The following is a 10,565-nucleotide window of genomic DNA, read 5'->3' on the forward strand; positions in this document are numbered from 1 at the left end:
GAAAACTAGCTTTGTATTGCAAACATGCTTTTAAGCTTCGATATACTGCTTTGAATAATAATGCTTAATTTTTAACATGTTTAAATCATTGTTAGTTCATATATGTATATATGTATAATGCACTCTCGCATTTATCAACTATTGCCATGCCATGTGTTATGTTATTGTAACAACGATGAACTGTATATGTTCAAGTTAACAATAAATGTTCTGTTCTGTTCTGTTCTATTTTAATATGTAAAACAGCATTGTGTATATTTTAGATCTTTAAGGTTCTGCAAATAACCCCAAAAAATGGTTCGACTCCCTCAGCAGTTTGAAATGAATATAAATTCCCTGTAGTTGACGTTGTTAGCACCATTTCATCATTGAATATAACAATGTATGCAGAAAGTATGAACATATTTAATTATTTAAAGTATGAGACTTTAAACTGAATAATAAACATTCAACAACAAAACATCTATAACATTTAAAAAAAAACAAGCACATAGATTATTCAACAAAACATGAGTTATTGATATTAGTATATATATATATATATATATATATATATATATATAGTCTTTTGGACATTTTGCAATCAGTTTTTAACAACTCAAAGGTTAATCTCAACTTATTTCAAGTACCTGGATGCATTTTGAAAGCGTTGAAACCATACATACTTAGAATTATTTCTTACTTGGAGAGGATATTCCTTTCTCGGAAATCATTGCCAAGACCGGTATGGAATTCCATCACAAGACCACGTTTTTATCAGCATTGGTTCTTGTCCTTGAACATACTTATGTGGCTTCAGCAACCAGGCTGGTTAAAGAAATAAACAATAAATAAGTGTTTTTAAAGCTGCACTCTCACAGATTGAACGTTTTGACAACATCTTATTAACTAATTGTCCTGAGATTCGATACATGAAAAAGATTTTTGGTGCCAATCTGGTGTTCAGTCCCTTTAAGGCATTTTGAGTGTATATAGGTGTTTTCTTTAATGCATACAGGGAAAAGGTTCTAATCTCAATGAAACCGGATCACCTTTTTTCTTTTGCCTTCAGAAATGTCAAGTTTTTCAATGTATAAACTTCAAATAAATGAATATATTAATGAATGTTTGATAGTATGAAATAATGAAAAGAAGCAATATTTCTTAAGATAGGGATCTCATTGTGTTGCTGTGATTGTTTAAGTGGATGTTTTTCTTGTTCATTAGCTGAAAATCATATGCACACTATTTAAAATGAAACATCATTCTGCATCATACATGTATGTGTAGTAAGTTTTGATACTTGTTTGCAATTATGTATGTTTGCTTAAAAGAGCAAACAAAATGTGCGAATAGATGCACAATACAGACGAAAGACCAATACAAGTCAACAGTTTCATTAGAAAATGATATTATCTTAAAGCCGCACCAGAAACGGTATGAAAGAAATTAACTTGGAACCTCCATATCAGTAGTTAATGGTGTAGCGCTAATCCAATCGGAGCACAATATTGAAATCAAAACTGATCATGATGTCATAACAAGCAAATGTTAATATCAAAGAGCTTATAGCAAGTAACATACTGGCAATTTATTTCAGGGAAACCTTGACAAAAGTCCGGTTTATTTTCAAACTTATTGCCTCCACTAATACATAACATGGCAATACTAACATGGCAATACCTGCATTGCTGAAAATCAGTCCACAGCTGTTATGTCAAAAACCAGGTGGCATGGATGCATTCTGAAATACAAAGAAAAAGTTTGTAATTTGTGCTAATCTGACATATCCCATTTAAAAGTGATTTACACTGAAATCAAATTGTCCTATACTATAGTAACAAAACTTCTTTATGACCAAACATATTGCTTTTGAGCATTATTACACTGTATGTACATGACTTTTTATTTTGTATGTCATGTTTCTTTGCCCCAATTTATGGAAATAGTCCGTTACGCTTGAGATTTATCGAGAAGCTGGGGTCTTATGCACCAGTCAATTGTAACCACGGCATCCCACAGGTCCGGGGGTATACAGGGGATAGACGGGGAAATGGGCCGTGTGTTTACTTTTCAGGTGGCCCGCAGTTCCGGGTGAATGCGGTGGTTTTGTCTTCGCTTTAAATATAGCGGGGAATGTGCCTTACCTAGGGTCCCTGGGGTGCAGGGGCATTTGGCGGGAATTTAACCATCTGTTCGTCCTCACAGGGTGGGGATTTTAGCCGGGTTTGGCTGGACCAAATGTCAAAGTCCCCACTATTCACTATTCCCCGGACCTGGGGGGGGGGGCGTGGTTACAATTGACTGGTGCATTATCGCATGCAGATTTGAGTGAATCGCACAGGGTGTTTACAGTATTTCGCTTTAAATATAGCGGGGAATGGGCCTTACCTAGGGTCCCTGGGGTGCAGGGGCACTTTGCGGGAATTTAACCATCTGTTCGTCCCCGCAGGATGGGGATTTTAGCCGGGTTTGGCTGGACCAAATGTCAAAGTCCCCACTATACCCCGGACCTGGGGGGGGGGCGTGGTTACAATTGACTGGTGCAATATCGCATGCAGATTTGAGTGAATTGCAGAGGGTGTTTACAGTATATAATAATAATAATAATAATAATAATAATAATAATAATAATAATAATAATGATAATAATAATAATAATAATAATAATGATAATAATAATTGTTAAGGTATTAAACAATACCATTGCGATCATAAATTGTACTGCGATTTGCCAAAACATATTTATGTATAGCAGTTGTAATGTTTTGACAAAAATTCACATATATATAACTCAGAAAAATAAGATGATAAAGCCGCGACTGGTTTTGCCGATTTAACTAATCTGTTTTTTAGCACTACAGGCTCAAGACCACAGTTGGCTTAAGACCACAGTTATCTGCCCCCCGTTGACCAAGATCCGGATATGAATACAGAAACAAAGAGTGCTTGTGTTCAAGTATCAATATTTTATTAAAATTGAATGAAAAAGAAGCAAAAAATGTTCTTTTTGCAGAGAACTTGACTGAATTTGACACTCTATTGCAGAAATTGATAGTTTTCAATGTAAATATTGGAAAAATCATAGCTTGTGGAAGTCTGAAAATTAGTTGTTTGTAGCCGATTGACTCCCTGGCGGAAGGGTTATGTATTTGAACTCAATTTTGACAGTCGGGTCAATGGTCAACATGGTGTTCTCTTGTGATTATATTTTGTGTCTTGAATTGTTCTAGAGATGCCATGTCCTTGTTTTTCAATTGGGGTGTGTATAAAGTCAAAAGCCAGGTTAGTGTCTATATGAAACATATAGTAAAAATAACTGTGGTCTCACGCCTGATATAGAGGAAGCTTTTGGAGGGGTGGCCTATTTTAAATTGTTTTAAATTCTTAATTTATACAGCTATCTGGTTGAAATTTGGCCTGTTGACAGTGCTTAGCCATAGAATATTGGTGTTTGAGTATGAAATGTGAAAATCTTATATTACATAATATAAATTAATAATATATAATTTTCTTATATATTTTTGACATTTTTAAAAAAAACTACTTTCACTTTCAATTTAATGTTTGGAAATAGTTCCAAATGATGGTAACTAATGAATGAAAGCCTCACTTTCAATTCCAAAGTATAAATGGAGGGATTTTTTTAACATAGGAAGTAGACCCAGGAGGAACTGTCTGTTGAAGAACCCCCCCCCCCACCAAGCTGCCCACCAGAGGCCAAGCTGTACTTGGTGTTTGCCAACATGCTGTAATTTGTAAGTACTTCAAGATAATATATTAGAAAATGGTATCCAAACTGAAGTACAAAGTGAGACAGTTTGGTCATATAAGCCCATTGAGACTGTTTGTTCCATTCCTAAATGAATTTCTTTCATGTTGTCAATCATTTCTGATGTGGCTTTGATAATAATATTATTTTCTAATGAAACTGCTGACTTGTATCAGTCTTTGGTCTGTATTGTGCATCTATTCACACATTTTGTTTGCTCTTTTAAGCAAACATTACAATAATTGCAAATTCTATAAGCAATTAAACAAAACTTACTGCACATAGGATGCAGAATGATGTTTTATTTAGTGTGCATATGATTTTCAGCTTATGGACAAGAAAACATATACTTTAACAATCACAGCAACACAATGAGATCCCAATTTTAAAGAAATAATGCCACCTTTCATTAATTCATTAATTCATTCTATCAATCATTCATATATATTCATTAATTCATTCATTTATTCAGTTTATTCATTGAAAAACTTGACATTTCTCAAGGCAAAATAAATAAAAAGTGAGCAGTTTTCATAAAGAATAGAGCCTTTTCCCTTAATGCATTAAAAAAACACAACCTTAATACAGTATAAATGTTTTAAAAACCCTAATTTATTGCTTATTTTAATAGCCAGCCTGGTTGCTGTAGCCACAGAGGAATTTTCAAGGACAAGAACCAGTGCTGGTAAAACTGTGGTCTCTGTGGTTTTCCATACCGGCTCTCGGCAAGGATTTTCAAGAATGGAATTACCATCTCCAAGTAAGAAGAAATTCTAAGCATGTCTGGTTTGAATGCTTGCAAAATGCATCTGGGTACTCAATAAGATGAGATTTACCTTTGAGTTGTTAAAAACTGATTGCAAAATGTCCAAAAGACTATATATTCTATTAAATTTGTCCTGAAAATCTTTGAATTCATGAACTTTTCTGCATATTTATCACATTTATGACTATATTAAAGGTTGTGTATGCCTCAAATGAGTGTTTACAGGCCTTTTTCAAACTTTAACAGTAGTGGCAGATAGTTTTATTTGTGTAAAACATTGCTTTTGTGTCTTGCTTGCAGATCATGATGTGCCAATAAGCTCCAGTTAGCTGCGGCCCTTTCCCCAGGCGGTAGTCCTGCAATCTGAATCCAGGAGATGCAGCTCTGAATCCAATATTTCAGAAGAATGAAGATGTTAGTCAACTCTGTAGTACTTGTTTGTGTGTAAATGATTCCATTGAGTGAGATTTATAGCAAATCAGGTGTAAATAAGCATCTTATAGACAATAGTGAAGTGCTGTACTCTGAATTTAATGCCAAATCTAGCCTTCAAAACAGATTCTTAAAGTAAAAATTTTTTAAAAATGGGCATAATAATGCTATCTCTGCATTTTCTACATCATGTAGCCACCTCATACATGAAAACACTAGCAGTTGTCATGAATCTTTAAGTTTTGGTGTGTTTTTTGCCATTTCCTTTGTTGCGCCATTTGTCCCGGAAGCCAACAATTTGGCATATAGTGTTGTTTAGACTGTCTATTAACACATGATCACTAAATTTCTTGTGTTAAACTGGACAGTTCTGTTACCTTTGTATATAAGTGGACCAGAAAAGCAAAATTTTGACAAGTTGAGGCATTTCAGTTTGGCTCTATGTCATTTTTTATATAAAACACTAAGCCGATGAAGTGGAAAAACCTTATTTTGCTTAGGAAAAAAATCTTAAAAGAGTAGGCAGGCCAGTTCTGTGGTGCTGTTCTATAGACACCATTAAAAGCTACAAGGAAAACTTTACTTGGTCAAATTATTCCAATGCATAAGGAAATAATGGCTCTTCAAAGGTTTGCGGCTTAACATTTGAGGGAAATGGCTGTTTCTGCTTTTTATGAAAATACCACAGGTGCTAATACTTGTCTCATTCATTTAGTGTTTGATATATCATTGCCAAACTTTCAGTATGTGTTGCATATAGCCTGAAGCTGAACTATAGGAGTTTTGAAGTCTGTTTCTGAAAAAATGTTGCTTAAATAGGCTCAAGACCACAGTTATCTGCCCCCCGTTGACCAAGATCCGGATATGAATACAGAAACAAAGAGTGCTTGTGTTCAAGTATCAATATTTTATTAAAATTGAATGAAAAAGAAGCAAAAAATGTTCTTTTTGCAGAGAACTTGACTGAATTTGACACTCTATTGCAGAAATTGATAGTTTTCAATGTAAATATTGGAAAAATCATAGCTTGTGGAAGTCTGAAAATTAGTTGTTTGTAGCCGATTGACTCCCTGGCGGAAGGGTTATGTATTTGAACTCAATTTTGACAGTCGGGTCAATGGTCAACATGGTGTTCTCTTGTGATTATATTTTGTGTCTTGAATTGTTCTAGAGATGCCATGTCCTTGTTTTTCAATTGGGGTGTGTATAAAGTCAAAAGCCAGGTTAGTGTCTATATGAAACATATAGTAAAAATAACTGTGGTCTCACGCCAGTTATCTGCCCCCCGTTGACCAAGATCCGGATGTGAATACAGACAAAAGAGTGCTTGTGTTCAAGTATCAATATTTTATTAAAATTGAATGAAAAAGAAGCAAAAAATGTTCTTTTTGCAGAGAACTTGACTGAATTTGACATTCTATTGCAGAAATTGATAGTTTTCAGTGTAAATATTGGAAAAATCATAGCTTGTGGAAGTCTGAAAATTAGTTGTTTGTAGCCGATTGACTCCTTGGCTAAGGGTTATGTATTTGAACTCAATTTTGACAGTCGGGTCAATGGTCAACGTGGTGTTTTCTTGTGATTATATTTAGTGTCTTGAATTGTTCTAGAGATGCCATGTCCTTGTTTTTCAATTGGGATGTGTATAAAGTCAAAAGCCAGGTTAGTGTCTACATGAAACATATAGTAAAAATAACTGTGGTCTCACGCCTACGGATAGTCCATCGCACCCAGAACGGTGGTACGCTGTTTGGAGTAACTTCCCGTGCAGTCCAGTACCAGCCAATACTTTTGCTGCGGCCTATGTTAATGCCTTTGCAATGATATACATATCATATGTCCGCAGGTAGTTCTTTTCATTCTTAAGCATGTTAAGGTTATAATGAGCTTCTTGTAATAGGTTATCTGCAGCTTCTGTGGTAGAGCGTCGACTGTTTGAAGCAGGGCTCAAAGGGCGGCAACATCAGCTTCCGCGTTGTGAGCATTGAAGTCAATTTTCAACACATTTTGCACGATAGCAGATAATTTGTAACTTGATCGTCCAGGAAAGATTGCTTTGCATAGCTTTAAACTGTCTGCAAAACCATAAATATGAGAATGGCTTACACTACAACGCAGGGAGCTATTTATTAATACTCAAGTGTCAAAAGCTGCATTATGGGCTATCAGAAAACGAAGACAGGCCAGTAAACACGTCTGTAGACCCAACCGGTGTCATGTTATAAAACATTTGCTCTCCATGTATCGCGATTCCGGTAAAAGATGTGATGGTGGTCGGAATACGGCCACCGGCGGGTCTGATGTATGCCGAAAACGTGTCGCCGGTATCCAAATGCTTAGCTGACAGCTGAATAATGTCACTGTCGTGTGCTGAAATTACACAAATAATTATTAAACGGGTATAAAAATTACCTAGTTATAAGGAACTTATATCTATATATATACTACGCTGACTGAAGGACACGTTAATATTATTTTTTTTGTGGAAAATTGTACGAAATGTTGAAAATTTTGGTACCTAATCCCGTGGTCTCAATGTCGAAAACTATGAGAGTGTCCGGTTGCGGGCAGACACGGACGGCCTTATACTTGGGGGAATAAGTGGCGCTGAGATTTCAACTATGTCGTCTGGTGTGATGTCGTCTGCTGAATCGATTGTACTTAAGCAGACGTGTCATTGCGAATCCGCTGTTCCTGTAAAACATAAAACCACACATTTTCTAATATATACCCTTGAGGCATTCCGATAGGTAAAAGTGGCACACATGGCGCACGTGCGTTTGTCAATCCAACGCTCGTCTACTTTTACCATATGTGAAAGGGCAAAATTGTTAAGGGATCCATTCGCTAGATTTATAAATATATATGTATAGTAATACACTAATTAACAGTAATAGGTTATAGCATTTGAATATCACGGGATTTAAAATACTATAGGGAATATCTTAATTTGTAAGGGACGTATATGTACCATGTGTATGTGATGAATTAATTATATAAACATATCTACCTTTAGCTCAATACGACACCTTTTCTGTTTTACAGTCCTGTGTTGTGTAGCGTTAAACTTGCGTTTCTTATCTAACTCCTGGCAACGTTTCATTGTGATTTGTCCTGGTGATAGACTGTGGGCATCGTTCACCTGAAAGCAAATCATCATCATCATCATTGTATAGAATATAGCAATATTTTTTTTACATTTGTTTTATAAATATGTAAGTATGAGGTCGTAGTTGTTTACACAAACAAACCTTTAATATATAAGCGTGTCCTTCATTCTTTTGTGCTACTGCCGCCGAAACACGAATATCAAGGCTCTCAGACTCAGAGTAATGCGACCCTTTAGGCGCTTTTCTTGATATCATCATGTTCATATTATTGTTTGGATTCGTTGTTGAAAGTGTTGCCAGCTTTTCCGTCATTGTTGCGCTGGATCTATCACCTTTTTAATGTCCTCTCTTACGGCCTGATCCGTTGATCCGAATGACGGTAATTTGCGTCCCCAGCACGACACCACTTCTGGACACAGCCGCCATATTCCCCGTAGCTGTGTGGAACTATGGCGGTAAGGTTTCTCTTTATGCCGTCTGGATCACCTTGGTTTTGGGATACAGTGTAAGAAAAGCACTTCTTTACAAATGAAATGATTTCATTGCCTATTTTGTTGTTGTTTAATTTTACTTTGTAAAGGTCATGTTTTTCACGACATGGTTTTTATCACTATTTTTTTCGAAGGGACGGAAAAAGGCATCGTTTCACTCTAGTATACGTTGACGTGTCGTCGTCCATTGTTAATGCATTTACCTCGAGGCCTTTTCGTTTCAAATCATGAAGGCATTTCAGTGTCAGGAATGGCTCCATTGCTTTTGAAGAGCCCGTCCAGTTCTTCCCGCATTTGTGCTTCGTTGCTGGAACTTTTCTTCTGATTACATTCTTGCAAAATCTACAATTTGTTTTAGCAACGCCAAAGCTCAAACATTTCGTTGATGATTTGCCGACAATTGTCACGTGCCCTGATGAAAAGAAGAATATATGCATTAAAGGCGTTTAAATAATTCAATAATTCGATTCATCAAAATATATTTAAGAATGAAATTGTATTTATACAAAATTTTGTCTAAATATCTAGTCCGAAATGCTGCTTTTTGGGCGTACTATTATTTTGTTTCTTCTATATTGAAATAAAAGTAAACTTGGACCCCCCCCCCTGGATCTGCTAGTGCAAGGTGTTTTTCTTAACTCATTTTGAAGAGCATACAGCGCTTGTTGCAAGCTTACAAGATGAAAAGTAACTGGAATCCTATTTACCGGACAAGCTGTTGTTAATGTGACCAGTTCCTCGTTTCTGCCAGCCGCCATCCGCCGAAACCTCTACCCACTGTTAATCTGTTTCCCTACAATTCCATTATTTACAACATTTAATTACAGTAAGAAAGATACTTCCGGCGGAGGATAAAGCGTAGGCATTAATTTGTCATAGTGGAAACTCCGTTGTTTCAAATTGTATGTATTCAGGAGAAATATGTCAACAAATAGTCACAAGCATTTTCTTGTATAACTAAGCTACTAGTTTAATTATATCCGTCATTGGAATGCTTTTACTTGAATTAAGTACAGTTGTGTTTTATACCATAACTTAAAAATAGTTCATTTGTAATGTATAAATAGTTACTCAGAATCTCGAATTTCTTCTTCCACTGCACGTGAACATGACTGCTCGGCAACTGCCTCAATGCTCTCGCCGATTTCTCGCTCCCTGTTCTTGAGGGTCTTCTTATTAACAAGAGGAAGGGTCAAGTAGACAAGAGTATTATTCATTTGTTGTTCCCCAATGCCAGCGTTGATCATGGCTGAAAGAATTGAAGCATTTCAATAAATATATACAACCTATTTGACGTTAATTAGGGATTTTTGGGGGGTAACATTCATTAAGATTATAGTAATATTTATGCATGCTGAAAACTGCAGCAAACTATTACTTAGCTTTATTTTTGTAATTTTCGAAAGAAACATTTACCTGCAGCTAACTTTGTATTTACATCAAAGCACGAGTTCCACTTTTGTGATCACTAGCCTTGTGTCGTTTTCCAGTCGGCACTGTGTTGTCAACCAGACATGACATGCATTCTATAACAAAGAATACTCCCAAGACCGTATTTAGTTTCTGATGTTATGTTAGTAAGCGACAAATGTTCCGCGCTCTTGCAGCATTTTTTCAAGCCGTCTATCAAAATCTTTAACTCAACGACTCGTCTTCCTTCCAAGTCAGACTCGCCTTTCTTACGAATCTGTACAAGGTTCTGCATCCGTTTCTTGATGTTTTCTTTATTAAACTTTCCATTTTCTTGCGAATATTCATGTCTTCTGCTTCATTGCATCGGTCTTCTGCATTTGTATTTTATATGACGTTGTTTCCGGTTTAATTGAGCACGTGCACGGTTTCGACAAAAACGCGCACTTGCTAACACAGATTGCACGTATCGGACTCTTGGTCAGAAGGTCCCGGATTTGATCCCCACTCGGAGCATCGTTTGACGATAATACTGTTAATCATCCAAGAATGATATATCTTAAAAAAGTTATGTGACATGTTTATGTAAAGGTGATCATCGCAAA

At 36.1% G+C, this 10,565-nt stretch overlaps 1 pseudogene; it reads right to left on the minus strand.

Annotated features, from left to right (window-relative positions):
- Positions 1-9,617: 9,617 nt before the first annotated feature.
- LOC128214062 (uncharacterized) lies at positions 9,618-10,255 on the minus strand (annotated as a pseudogene).
- Positions 10,256-10,565: the final 310 nt, after the last annotated feature.

The sequence above is a fragment of the Mya arenaria genome, chromosome 2 (genome assembly GCF_026914265.1).
Source record: "Mya arenaria isolate MELC-2E11 chromosome 2, ASM2691426v1".
Classification (NCBI taxonomy): domain Eukaryota; kingdom Metazoa; phylum Mollusca; class Bivalvia; order Myida; family Myidae; genus Mya; species Mya arenaria.